Source organism: Marmota monax, unplaced genomic scaffold (genome assembly GCF_021218885.2).
Source record: "Marmota monax isolate L192 unplaced genomic scaffold, Marmota_monax_Labrador192_F-V1.1 WCK01_AAM20220418_F8-fsc00034, whole genome shotgun sequence".
Taxonomy (NCBI): Eukaryota; Metazoa; Chordata; class Mammalia; order Rodentia; family Sciuridae; genus Marmota; species Marmota monax.
In genome coordinates this window covers 716,499-730,206 of record NW_026693934.1, presented here as the reverse complement: position 1 = coordinate 730,206, position 13,708 = coordinate 716,499, and the positions used below count along the sequence as shown (strand labels likewise).

The window sequence follows — 13,708 nt, the reverse complement described above, 5'->3', positions numbered from 1 at the left end:
ATAATGATTGATTGTAAATTCAATAGTCAATCTGAATGATTTTAAAAAGAATAGTCCTAGATGTTAGGAGACAAATAGCAATTAATAGTTAAAAAAAAAAAGTGGGTCCTAGCTGAGTGTGGAGGCCCATGCCTCTAATCCCAGTGACTCAGGAGGCTAATGCAGGAGGATAGCAAGTTTGAGGCCAGCCTCAGCAATTTAGTGAAGCTCTCAGCAACAGCAAGACTATGTCTCAAAAAAACTTAAAAAAATAATAATAAAAAAATAAAATAAAAGGCCTGGGGATGTAGCTCAGTGGTTAAGCATCCCTGGGTTCAATCTCTAGTACAAAAAAAAATAAATCCCTAGAGAAATTAGATAAACTATCAGGGAATGTCATCCTTAACTTGGGTTATATATATATCAACTATATTTTCAAAGCTTATCTTTTTATGTGCCAAACATTCCATACCACTGTGTTCTATTATATCACTTTTTAGTCTTAATTCGTTTGTATAACAAGAGAATGGAATATATCTTTTTTTTTTTTCTATTTAGAAGAAAAATTTCCTTTTGCGAATATCCTGCAAATCTCACAAAACCAACCAAGCTTGGAAATCCAGGAGCTTGTTTCTTGAACTCCATGGCTCAGTAAAGATGCATGTCCTATCGCTATTTCTCATGTCTTAGATTGGTTGAAGTTTGACATAGGAGGGCACATAGCAGTTTACCAAAATGATAGCCTTTAGAACCTTTGTTTTATTTTTATTTTTAAGTCAGACCACACAAAGAATTATTCATCTAGATCAAAAATTCTTCACACTTTTCAGAACTGCTTAAGAAACTGCCAGGGAGAACACAGTAGTGTGAGAACCACAGTCAGCATATGCCACAGCATGTGCCTCTTGAGCACCTTTCTTCCCTTTACAGATGCTCAGAGTGGTGCATGGCTCTGGGCCCTTTCTCAGAAGTTCTAATGCAACCTGCCCAAGGCCCCATGAGCTTGGTGACTGGAAGGGCTCTTGGTGGGTTCATCCATGAGTGAGACAAAAGCACCAGCTGGGTGAATCAGAAGTGACTTCTTGGTTTCCCAAGTCAATATACAACACCTCTGGATAGCATTGGAACAGGCTAAGCTCACCGAGCACAGCAGAGACACCCTTTTGAAGCCCTTGCTAGAAGGCAGAGAAAGGGGAAGTTTCCTCAGCGTTTAGCAACCTGTTTCTCCCCACTGTTAACCTTTTAATCACACATTTCCCCCATTAACTGAAACTCGATGAAACATACATAAATGTGGAATGTCTTGAAGTCAACAATTGCATTGAAAAATAATGATATTGTTGACTATACAAGGCAATTTCTTCAAATCAAGTAATGATGTGATGTGTGTGCTAACCAGATCAACCCAGGAAGTGGTTTTATTTAAGTTTTGTGCTCACCCCTAACCCCCGCCCTTTTTTTTTTTTTTTTTTTTTGCAGTACTGAAATTAAGCAGCAGCCAACATAGGCCTACTCTTAAGACATGTGACTTTACTGTTTTCCGTTTTTGTTCAGTCATTAACTGTTAGGAGTTGATGGCAGTTTCAATAACAAGTCACCACTGAAAAAAGGTAAGTAAGTTTTAAATTTATATTATTCATGGAATTTAAGCTTGAAAAATGTGTGACAGAGTCTCCTGTATCTTGGTGTGAACATATAAACAGTTTTACAAAATGTTATGCTTTTACCTGTTATTAAAACATCCGCCTGTTTCCTTTGGTGTAGAAAAGTATGTTCTTTTCATATTTGTAGCTATCAAATTCTAAAGTTCTTTACCAAAAATATTATACTATGATCATTCACTGAGACTTTAGACTAAAATATTAAATACATAGTACAGTATAGTTTAGTTGGAAGGTGCTTTTAAAAATAACTACTAGGAAAAAACTGTGGGATTATGTATCTTTTGACTGTTTTATAAAAGTTTGTATTATTTAAGATCCACATATGAGAGAGAAAAAGGCATTTCATAACAACAATAAACAACATCTTAAATTTCAGTGTGAAAGTTACCGGCCTTCCTTAAAACATTGTATTAAAGGCAGCACTAAAAGCCCTTTTAAAAAGGTTCTTAAATATGGACCATATTAAATCACCATTGAAAAGCAAGTTTTAGAATACAAAAAATATTATATCTCATGATGATTGATTTTTTCCCTAAATTTTATTTATGACCTATGGTAAATGTAGGGCAATTTTCTAATTCATAAACAAAACTTTGTGTTTGAAAGAGACGTCACAGCCAATTTCACTGAAGAGCTTACTTCTGGGAAGAGAGGCAAACTAGAGATGTACTTTTGTTTTTAAAAGTAATTATATAATTTCCCTTATTTGAGATATTAAGAAATAATGAACCTTAGAAATTTAGAGGGTTTGTTAATCATAAAATAGCAAAAAATTTTATTTTTATTGAGTATTTGCTTTTATGAAATATTTTATGTGCTCTATGTGCAGAAACATCTAAATATTGCCAATTTAAAAGGAAAATGCCTGAAATGAATTTGAATATAAGATTTTGAAAAGAATTTTAATAAAAGCCCAAGATATAATCCACTCCTCCCTAATATTATTTTTATTGTGCTGTTAGATGGAAGAAATGATGGCCCCACAACACTGATATTTTTGTATTATTAAAAAAATGGTTATAGGACTGATAAGTCACAACAGTTTCTTTTTTTTATTGTCTTCTATTGAAAGACACATATAAATGTTTTTTGACATGGTCAATTTAGTAGGAAATTATTAGGCATACTAACACACTCCATTTTAAGAACTCTTCAATTGTCAATACTGAAGATAGCTACTTGTTGACTATTCAAATGCTTATGGAAAAATAGAGATTAGGACATAGTGTCCAACACTGATTTTTATTGCTAGAGTATTAGAAACCCTGGTAATATGTATTTGCTTTGATATTCTGATTAGAATTTCAATTTGTTGCATTTCCTCACAATGGAAAGCACTATTTGAATCTGTCTTCAATATTGCAGTTCTGAACCTCTGCATCTATAGAAGCTGTATAATTCAGATAATTTTGGTTGATATGTTATTACTTTATTTCATCGTATTATGAGGAACATCACATGAATAAACACATGTGGTACTTACACATTATAAGAATGAATATCTTGATAATCATCTGACATGAACAAAAAGTCCACAAAGTTCTTAAAACTGTTAATACTTTTAAGAACCAAATTCTTTGTAAAAATAAGTATTTCCTAAAGAAATTATAAAATTAAAAAATATTTTATATATATATAAAATAGGGCATAAAATTAGGTATAAATTAAATTGCTTGGAATGGATTGTAGAAAGCGATGATTGGGATAACAGGTAAACTATGATATTTTCTGAATTGTTTTAAATACAAGTGGTAAATAATCGCCTGAGTGTTCAGATGTAATCTTAACCCAATAAGTCCCAAGTTTGTAATTCTATTAATATTTCAGTGACATAGGCTTATTGAAATGGTTTGAAAGTCATAATCTAGAACTTGTATATTATTAAATTAATATTAAGTAACACAATAACATTAATATTAGCATATTGATTATCAATATCCTATAATTTAATATTAATTAATATTACATTATAGTACAGTTGTATTTTTATATAATAATATTTATATATAATAATTATATTACATATTATATTATAGTATATATAATAATTTATATTATACACTTATATTTTATATTATGTACTATATTTAAGTCATTGGTGTGCCATATCTGGACTGATGAGACAAAATGGGTTAAGACTGTCAACATAAATGAGTTATTGTAGATTATTAGATCATAATACTTTTAGATGGGTAAATAGGAATCAAGTTTTGGGGAAATAAAACAATAGAGAACAATTTCAATTGGAAAGTCATTTTAAAGCTGATTTGTTAAAAGAATATCAAGCTTTTGCTAGCATTCAGCAAGACTCAGAAAGGAGAAAGCCTGTCTGTGATATTTGTGCTTGTGCCTGTCTTCAGTGCTCTATGTAGAACTGCCTGCACTGTCCCTGGTTTAGAGGGCCACAACTTTGGTACTTTGAAGTGTACACCCAGTTTGCTCCTTCTATTCCACTCCCATTGCCTTTAAAATGTGCTTGTCCCATCTTCCAGCATTTAGGAAATTTGATACAAACAACCCACTCTCACAGAAGGCTGTAGAGCCTTGGCATCCTTGCCAGGCCTTGCCTTATGCTCCCAGTAGAATTTCAACAGTTTCCCTTAGCAGACAGGACACAAATTATGGATTAAACTCCAGCATTTTAGTTTCTTTTTTTTAATATTTATTTTTTAGTTGTAGTTGGATGCAATACCTTTATATTATTGATTTATATGTAGTGCTGAGGATCGAACCCATGGCCCTGCATGTGCCAGGCAAGCACTCTACCGCTGAGCCACAACCCCAGCCTCCTCCCTGTCCACCCGCATTTTAGTTTCAAGAGAAGACTCAGATGCCATGGCAAATAGTGGAGGAGAGATATTTTGTGATAGAGTATTTTTTTTTGTGTGTATGTGTGTACAGGGATTGAACTTAGGAATACTCAACCACTGAGCCACATCCCCAGCCCTATTTAGTATTTTATTTAGAGACAGGGTCTCACTGAGTTTCTTAGTGCCTCGCTTTTGCTGAGGCTGGCTTTGAACTTGTGATTCTCCTACCTCAGCTCCCAAGACACTGGGATTACAGGTGTGTACCACCTCACCCAGCTGGTAGAGTGTTTTATCACCATTGGATCTGCCTGTAGTATTTAAAGAGAGTTGAGAGTGTCTCCACGAAGGACTCAACAAAGATGTTTACATTTCTCTAACATATTCCTGAAGAAATATAAACTTTCATATAGCAGGTGAAAAATAATTGCACTACACTTTGAATTTAGATATTTGAATTTTTGATATTATTTTTAATGTTTAAATTTTTGGATATTTACACGTTGAAAATATTTAACATTATCAATTATTTTATAGTTCTATTTTTAAAGTCATGTAATACTCTGAATTTAACTTTTTAGATACCCAAAGCATATTTCTATAACTTAAAAATTAGTGATATATGACTAGGCTTGGGAATGCATTTGTAAGTGTTCTAAATTTCAGCTTACAGTAAGCTAAAGCTTTTCATTTTCAGATAATAGAAAATGAATTAAAACTGGCCTAGATAATAACAACATTTCTTATTTTTGAGAAATCCAAGGATGACAAACTCAGGAATGGCTCACCCAGGATTATCAGGATTAGGCTTCAAATTTTTGTTGTTGTTGTTCTTTTGCTCTTCACTGTGCTGTAAATTGTTTTGTCAGAACCTCCCACTGAGTTAACAAGAAGATTTTAGGTTTATGCCAGATCCTTTCAGTAAAATGTATCAAAAGAATTCCTTTTCCCATCACCACAGACCCTCAGATTTAGATCTGGTTGGATGAAGTTGAGTCACATAATCAGAGCAGACCAATGGATCTGGACTCAAACACCCCTGGTGACCAGCCTAGGTCACTTATACTGACAGCACCTGCACCTGTTGCTCAGGAACACTTAGCTGAAAAGAGGGCCTCACAAAGCAGAAATCAAAATGCTTTCCCAGAAGCTGCATTCTTATGGGCAATAGCCACAGAACTGTACTACAGACCCACATATGGTCACAATTAAATGTATTACTTCCCAACTTCTCCAAATGCTGGGGACAAAAATACATTATTAGTTTAAAGGTAGGTCAGAAAAAAACAACTGTTTATTCAAAGTGAAATAAAAATATTTTTCAATAGCTACTCCATATTTGAAAACCTCTTAAAATATTTGTCTTCTGAAAGTTTATAATCTTAAATAGGAAAATTATACTAATTATTATAATAAAGGTAAAATATAACAAGTACCATAGAAAGATGCAAATAACCTTCTATTAGGGTTCAAAAAGTTACATGTTTGTATTTACCAGCCCATAATCTAGACAGCTCTTTGGGTATTGTATCATTTGAGAATATCCTGTTGGGTAATTCAGGACAGTTTTGGAGAAAGCTTGGGTTAATTTTCAGAGAAATCTATCCCAAATGAGAGGAAGAAAATGTGTCAGAGTAAAAAACATGGAGTGTCAGAGAAGTTTGAAGAAAAGTGAATTGTCTAGGTAAACGAAATTATGGTAATGGATGTAAGGCCAGATAGATGGTTTGAGGTCACGATAGAATCAACCTGCTGAGCAATTCTGACTCAAGGTTATAAGTAGCAATAGTGTTTTTAAGCAGAGGGTATATATAATTGTATATACAGATGGGTGTAATCACTATATTATATTATGGTGGCTTACCTTGCACCAGGATTTATTTGTTTCTTCTACCAAACCTATTGTTAAGTTCCACACTCTTCCTGTTGCTCTGTAGGAATGGCTACACTTCATGAAGGGCGGGTGTTCTTATCAGGACAGCCCCTGACTTTCCTGCCTGCCGTCTGAGATGCTTGTCCTGACTGTAGTTGTAATGATTTTTTTCCTTTTTAGGAATGCCTTTTGTTTGTTTTTAATTTGAAAAGAGGTGATATAATGAAATGATTAAAAATGAAAATTAAATTTATAAATAAAACTTTCAGAGAAAATCTTTCTCATATTTTCATTTTTATCTATCGAATTCACTCCCAAATTAATCCAAAAGGCAACAACTTTTCACTTTTTTTATCCTCCACTCTGTCTTCATGCAAAGGGCACATATATGTGTTTATATATGTGTTTATATATGTGCATGTATATGTACACATGTGTCCTCCTTTAATATAGTAAAGGTAGCATGTTTACATGCACTTCTCCACTTTGATTTTTTTTCTTTTAGAAATATAGCTTGAAAATATTCTCATGGCAAAAATAAAAAAACTATCTAATGCTCTTTTGACACTTCTACAAAATATGTTATGTGGCTGTATCATATTAATTTAATCAGTCTTTTATTAAGAGTTGTAGTCATGAGAATTTTCAGTTTTTATGTTAATTAATGAATATCTTCATGTAATTATGTACATATGAAAACATATGAATGGGATAAATTCCCAGCAATGCTATTCATGAGACAGGATAGAATTATTTTGATAGTTGTCGTCAGACTATTTTTCATGTTAGTTTTAGCCTTTTGAACTTCCACCAGCACTTGATGAGAAAGTTTGTAGAAGCTCAATAGCTTTTTCAACAGATTGGGTTGCCAAATTCTTCAGGTTTCATTAATTTGCAGAAAATTGTATCTCAATACAATTATAGTTGGTATTTCTGCTGTTATACCTGAAGTTGGTTTTGTTTTTAAGAGATCAAAGGTGTTATTATTTTCTTCATAACAATGGATTCTATCTTTACTTCATAACTGAGGACCAAAACATTAATGAAGTTTAAGACTTGGAGTGAGATGTCAAAGTATGTAAGGAAATAGGGATAGCATATGCAAAATAGTCCTTTTCTAAAGATTGAAACAGGCAGTATCTAAAAGGAGGGATGCAATACAAATATGCAAGTGAAGGAGGAGAATAAAATAATGCAAATAAAATGAATAAATCCAGAAATCCAACAGGTCTCAGAGGAGACTAAGACAGATGGGTGTAATCACTAGCTAAGGAGATAAATAACCTTAAACAGAAGGAAGAGCACTTTAATGAGTGTGAATATAGATGAATTAGATGTAGATAAGATGAAATTTGGAGAGGAAGTTGAGGGAATTCATGCTTCATAGTTTCTATCTTCACTGAAATAGTTGGAAAGTTCATCTGGTGACAGTATTTCCTAAAAGCCAGAAACTGGCCTTGTCAATAACATACAATACAATCGTGGGTTTTAAAACAGATTGTTTTTCTCTTTAAGTGGGCATTAGCCCAATTAAATTCAACTCCATAAATAATTTTGAACTTCAATAAAATATACTGTATAATGTTGAGAATTACTTTATGTTCACAGAAAATTAGGGACACAAAGAATTAGGCATATTGTCCAGTCAGTGGAAAAAAAAAACAAATTTTTTTTTTCTATTTTTGTGATACTGGGAATTGAACCCAGAGCCTTCTGCATGCTAGGCAAGAACTCTGCCAATGAAAAAAATTTCTATGTAACCAAGAAATACACAGCAAAAGAATTCAAATATGAATCTGTGCTTATAAATCCATTTCCACAGAAATGTTATAGCACAAAATCCTAAACGTCTTCATTTTGCCAAGTCTAATGACCACTTGTACATCTTCACATTATCCACTGTGCTGCTTACAAATGCAACCTATCTGGATGATCTTTCTCTGTCTCTTTTGCTAACAACTCTTCCTCTCATCCAGCCCCCTAAATGCTGAACTTTCCTGAGGTCAATTGTCAGGCAGAAATGATCTTAACTGGTAGCAGAAATGATCTTAACTCTTCCTGTAACTTTATTTCTATGTGATCTTATTTAGTTTCACACTAAATACTATCTATAAACTAATTAAATTTCAAGCTCCAACCTTTCTCTGCTCTAAAACTGTACATACAATTGCCTGATCATCATCTCTACTTGAATGTCTATGAGAAGTCAAAATAAGTGTATTTAAGAGAAAATAAGTTCATTACTGTCCACCTGCCCCCTCTACCCAGCCTGATTCTTTACTTTTTTTTTTTTTTTCTCTACTTCAGTTCATGTTACCTCTAGTCATCAGTCCTTTCAGGAGTATCCTAAGAATTATACTTAATTCTACTCTTTGCTTCCCTTTCTATGGTCTAATCTCTACCCAATTTAGTAGCAATTAGAATATATTGCAAAATACAGCATTAGCTTCCATTATTCTGTGTACTTATATTCTCAATAATGGTTTTTGCTAAGTTGTACCTTTTTTGTTTCAGAATTTAAAATTATTTTAATTTTCTTTGTTGGTACAATGACTTTCCCCTAAAACTTGAGAAATTAATACCCCACAATATGTGACATTTTGATGACATTGAATTTTAGACAAAACTGCACTCACAAATTCACTCTCTGGTTGCAAAATAGGGAAATCATAGGAACATATGGAACAATATTGATTTGCACATATTTGAGTTAACTCAAAAATGTTGAAGTGGTGGGAGATTCTACAACCTTTGATTAGGATGTTTTGGACCTAAGGTGATTTTTTGTGCTGGAATTTATTATTAAGTATAATTTGAGGGAAAGAAAACCATAAGTCTCAAAACCAGAAAATATTAACAAAAATATGGAAAAAAATAGCAAAACCTTTTATATTATATCTTATGTACAATTTCTTTTTCTTTCAAATTGTTGCTATTATTTACATGAACCCATTTTTGTTGCATTCCTAAATTTTATATTCATAAAAACGCTGATTGGATATGTTGAGCTTTTAGTTAACAGCTGTATACTTCACAGGGATGAATTAGACATAGGAAAGGGGTAAATAAATGTCAAAATATCCTGAATTCAATAATTTTTTATTGCCTCCATTACTGTTACTGCAGAATTCTTTTGGGCTCTCCTTCCTGCTTCTACATTTCCACAGTAGTCATCCCTAAGGATTATCCAGAGTAAACTCTTCAGACTTAGACCATGTAACTCTCCTAAGGCTTTCCAAATGATTTTCCCTTATAATTCAAATTAAATCCAATCCCCTGTTTTGATTTGCAAGCCCTTTATATCTCATCATTTTGCTTTTGTTTTCCTTCATACCATTTTGGATATTATTTATTTATCAGATTGTTCAGTAGCTATTTTCACCTTAGAATATGTGGTCCATGAGAGTATTGACCTTGTCTACTTTTTTTAAACTACAGATTTCTTAGAACCTAGAACAGCAGTAGGCAAAATAATGAACAGTAATAAATACTTAGTGACAGAATAAATGCTATAAAAGTTACTATGGATTGTAGAAGCAGGGAAGGCTTTCTGGAGGTGTGTTGATTTCCCTGGGTCTACAATGTAGGACAATTTAGGAGAAGAAAAGCTACAAATACATTTCTAACAATTGACATTATATCCTATACATGCAAACACACACACTCTGTTTTTAGTAACAATGGTGAAAGGTTGAATAATGCCCATTATATACTATGACACTTTCTGAAAATCATAAAACACAAACCACACTTGAAAACATATTGCCACAAACTGATGGAAAACACAAACCATCTCTAAGCCTTTAGAGTTTAAGCTATTTTACTACGTTGGTGGTATTAAATTCAATAATTTTGTGTTTGTTTAGATTCATTTCCTAAAAACTTAGAGAACATTTTATCTAGTCTCTACTGATTTATTTCCAAGCTTAGAGGAAAAAAGTTCTTTTTGAAAGAACTGTGGCAGGTAACATGCTCAGGAAATTGAGTGCTGAGTCAAGGGAAACTTCTGTTTCTGTTCTTTTATCTTTCTGCTTTAGTTAATCTCCTATTATATTTTTAGGGACTAGAAACTGAGCAGTGAAACCCAGATTCATATTTCTACTAGATGCACTGGGATAATCAAGTAATCTGAGCCTTTGATTAATTCTGCTTATTTTTATTTTGAGAGCCCTCCTAAAAGAACTAGAATGTTGCAGGGGAAAATGGTTATTATTTACCCCAGTCATGTCTCCAACACTGTGGAAAGTGTTGATGGTGCTAGCAGAAATAAACAATCTTGCCTTATTCTCAGGTACTTACAGTAGCATGAGACATTCAGCAATACAAATATTAGAGTGGGATTGTTCATGATTATTATTGTGGCTATATTTTTCAGTGTACATAATGGGTAAGGTATTTTGCACATCTAATACATTTGTTATCCACCAAAATTATAAAAAGGGGTTAGTGTTCCCATTTTCAAGTTAAGGAAGCAAAGGTTAACAGATTAAGTACTGAAACTTACAGAGAGCCATTTGGTAGGCTGGATCAGGATTTGTAGACAGATCTAGGGAGTGCAAAATCCGCGCTAGTTTCATTATATTATGCTACATTTTCTAAGGCTATTAAATGTCAGAAGTTAGGCAGTGTTGAGTTTCATTCATGAGGCCCTAGAGTCTGCAAGACTCTGAAAGAATCCTGCTTTGTTCAGTGTCTAAAACAATGCCATCTGTGGAAAACTTGTTGCTTGTTCTCTACATATATTGCCTTATATAGAGGTGTTTAAAAACATGCGAGGAAGAAACATTTTTTGTCTTAGTTTCTGTCATATTGCAGGTACCAATTTCTATTTCTTTTTCTGTCTCTTTTGTTTCCTGTGTCTTTTCTTAACCCTTAAATTCTTCTTAAACCCATACTGTCCCCTATGGCAGCAATTAGCCACCAACTATTATTGAACACTCAAAGTATGGTTAGTCTGAATTGAGCATAAAATAGATAGCAGATTTCAAAGTCTTAATACAATTGAAGAGAATGTAAAATATCACATTAATAGTTTTGCATTAATTATATGCTAAAATTGTTGAATTTTGACATATTGGGCCAAATAAAATATGTTTTAAAGTTAATTTCACATAGCTCACTTTGCTCACACAATGTAGCTAATGGAAAATTTTTAATTACATATGTAACTCACATGACATACCTTTTTCCAAGACATTTTGATATTTTTATTCATTCTGATGATTTAAATGGAGTCCCTCAAATATCATCCTTAAATTTCCATCTTTGGCTTTGACCTCTTTCCCAAGATTGTTCCTTGTTTAGAATTATCACTTGGTATCACATTCATGGTGTCTCATCTGAAGTTAATTTGAATATGTCCCAAGTTAAGCCATAACTTCCCCCATGGAATTCTTTTAAGCCTGTTAAGTGTCCTTCTAAGGATCTTCCTCATCTTTCTAAGGTTGATATACCTGTATTCCTGAAATCATTTACACAATTTGTGTTGAAATTGCCACGGATGTCTCCATTTCACTTATTATTACATTCAGTCAATTGCCATGTGTTAGTAACACCCACTCTTTTCTATTTTCATTTATTCATAACATCTATCAAGCCTTGTCTAGACTGTAGCAAAAGCCTCAATTGCTTTCATACTACTATTTCTTTCTCCTTTATCTTGCCTATTGCAAATGTATTTTATGACTTCAGGGTGATGGTTGGGTTCAAGTTACTTAATAAAGTAAGAATGCCTATCATCTATGTATAGTCAATTCAGAGCTTTGTAAACGATATTGCATGTATCTTTTTACTTGATCATTCACTCAAGCCAGTGAGAAAAGCAGGATCTTTTTTTAAAAAAAGTATTAACATGTATTAATTATACACATTAATGGGGTTCAGTGTGATCTTTACATAGATGTATATAGCTTGCATAGATCAAATTGAACATAGGAGAAGGCAATGAAACATGAAGAAATTGAATTGTGTGGGGATATCTATTTGAAGTGTAAACACTAGAAAATCAGAAAAAACAAAGTTAAACCCTCGACTCTACCAGTTGCTAGATACATAAATTATTTTGGGCAGTTCACTTAATCTTTTTCAACCTGAGTTTCCTCATCTATAAAATGGGGAGTTTCCTCAGAAGGAATCAAAGAAAATAATGTATGTAAAAAACTTTTCCTATTGTGTGGTATATAATAATTGCTTTTAAAAATCAAATATAGTGGTGATAACAGCAGTAGCAGTAATTCCTTTATGTGGTTGTTTTGAATCAAACAGTGACCATTTTCCACTTTTCTATGATATAAAAATCAGACTGGTATAATTTTAGTTTATCTCAATTCTAAGTATTATGATAAGATGATGGAACTCATGAAAGCAAATTCTTGCTATTAGTTTCATTTCCTCCATACAGCTAAGTGGGAGACAGCAAAGAGCTCCTTTCTTGTTTGTTTGCCAATTTTTGGTTGATATGGAAATTTGATACCAAGAAGTTACAAGTTATGCCCTCACCAAAAATACCCTTTAATTTTGAAAAATTCATATTCAGTACACAAAACAATTCCAAAAGTGGCAGGCACCCACAACTCCAGGACCAGAAATTAAAATGAAACAAAGGAAATCTAAGATGAAAGGCAAGAGAGAAGGGTAGAATTCTCTTCACCCATTTTTATTCTAAATCTAATTTTTATCTAGTAGTAAGGTGGTAATGCAGATGGTTCATGAGGCACTTGTGCTGGGGTCCTAACAAAACGTGTCTGAGAAAGAAAAATAATAGAGAGAACTGAAAGATTTAGTATCTAGATTGTTGGCCACATTAAGAAGTCCTTATCTTATTTTTCCCCGGGTATACTTAGTCTGAAAGCAATTATATAAGGTCATCTAAATAATGAGAGTGAGGTATGGAAGTAGGAAGTACAAGTCCTGACAAAATGCTGGGGTGATAGCTGGTGCTGACTTTGGAGAGCCCTGGGTCCTATGGCTACTTGGCAGCAGGCTCTAGGTAAGCAGTCTGGCTTTGGAAGATGGATTAGCAAATGGCTGGTTGGATCAGGCTGGGAAACCATCTTGATAGTGGTTGAATCAGTGTGAGATACCACTAGCCAGCATGACCACATGGGGCAGGGATGGGGAAGGTGAGATGTTGTGATTATTCTGGTTCCCCTGACCCTGATGGGCTATAGCCCAGGTCCATCTGGTTGCACTAGGTGTGGACAAGTAGAGATAAAACATGGAATCCAATGACACTGGGATTGACAGGGATCCTCATCATTCCATCATTTTGGGAAACTTTAGTTTGTTGGAAATGCTCATGATACTGGGGGAGTTTCAGACAGACAACAAGAATCTATCATGTTTGAGGTACAATATGGACAACAACACTGACAAATATAGTGTCT

General features: G+C 33.4%; 1 protein-coding gene across 3 annotated transcripts in view; it reads left to right on the top strand.

The window, feature by feature from the left end:
- Positions 1 to 1,442: 1,442 nt before the first annotated feature.
- The window catches only part of Arhgap15 (Rho GTPase activating protein 15), a 619,786-nt gene continuing 607,520 nt past the window's right edge, over positions 1,443 to 13,708 (top strand). For all 3 annotated transcript variants that reach the window (XM_046463726.2, XM_058585366.1, XM_058585365.1), the window contains exon 1: positions 1,443 to 1,589. The gene's annotated coding sequence lies outside the window, so the exon portion shown is untranslated. The remainder of the gene's footprint in view (positions 1,590 to 13,708) is intronic.